Raw genomic sequence first — 934 nt, forward strand, 5'->3', positions numbered from 1 at the left:
CTCAAAAGAATGACCATCCCCACAATATACACAATAAACAACACCAAAGTGACTCGGTGGCTGAGCTGCAACATGATTAAAACCATTAGTAGTAAATTGTTTCAACATTGAAAAGATAGAAGATACTTGAGATGAGAGTGAAGTAAGGGCATTTACTTCATGCATTGTGACTACTCGTCTTCCTGAAGCTTCTTAATTTGTCGATCACTAGTAGTTGTTACTTATTATTCTCTCGATGATCTTGTATGCCTCATTAGAAGACTTGGACAAGAGAGAACCATTCGCAAAATCATCTACCAACAACCTTATATGTGCATTGAGACCATTATAAAATGTCTCCAATTGGATGCAATGTGGAATCCCGTGGTGAGGGCACCTACGAAGTAACTCCTTGAATCTTTCTCATGCCTTGTATAAGGATTCATCCTACATTTGTTGAAAAGTGGTGATCTCATTCTGCAACTTAACATTTTTTCTAGGTGGGAAATATTTTACCAAAGAGCGTTCAACTAATTCTTGCCAAGTATATATTGAATGTGGTGGGAAGGAATTCAGCCATGCTCGTGCTCGAACTCGCAACGAATACAAAAACAACTTCAATCTTAATGCATCTTCAATTACAATGGCTATCTTAAAGGAATTGCTCACCTCCATGAATAGTTGAAGGTGAAGGTGTGGATCTTTTGTGGGCATTCAACTAAATTGGCCCATTGTCTGAAGCATTTGAAACATCATGGGCTTCAATTAAAATTGTGGTGCCTAGATCTTCGTTCTCTTAATTCCTAGATTTAGTTCATTAAAAGGGGGCACAACGTACTACCTTATAGCTCGATCCTTATCATCAGCAATTAAGGATTGCATTATGAACATTAGCGGCTCCATTCCCTTGAACATCATTTTTAATTTCAAGGTCCATATCTGCGACTTGTCTTTG

At 38.0% G+C, this 934-nt stretch overlaps 1 non-coding gene across 1 annotated transcript; it reads left to right on the top strand.

Annotated features, from left to right (window-relative positions):
* Window positions 1-358: 358 nt before the first annotated feature.
* LOC121220599 (small nucleolar RNA R71) lies at window positions 359-464 on the top strand. Its single transcript, XR_005917819.1, has one exon. It is a non-coding gene; the product is annotated as a small nucleolar RNA R71 (small nucleolar RNA).
* Window positions 465-934: the final 470 nt, after the last annotated feature.

This window comes from Gossypium hirsutum, chromosome D08 (assembly GCF_007990345.1).
Source record: "Gossypium hirsutum isolate 1008001.06 chromosome D08, Gossypium_hirsutum_v2.1, whole genome shotgun sequence".
Lineage (NCBI taxonomy): Eukaryota > Viridiplantae > Streptophyta > Magnoliopsida > Malvales > Malvaceae > Gossypium > Gossypium hirsutum.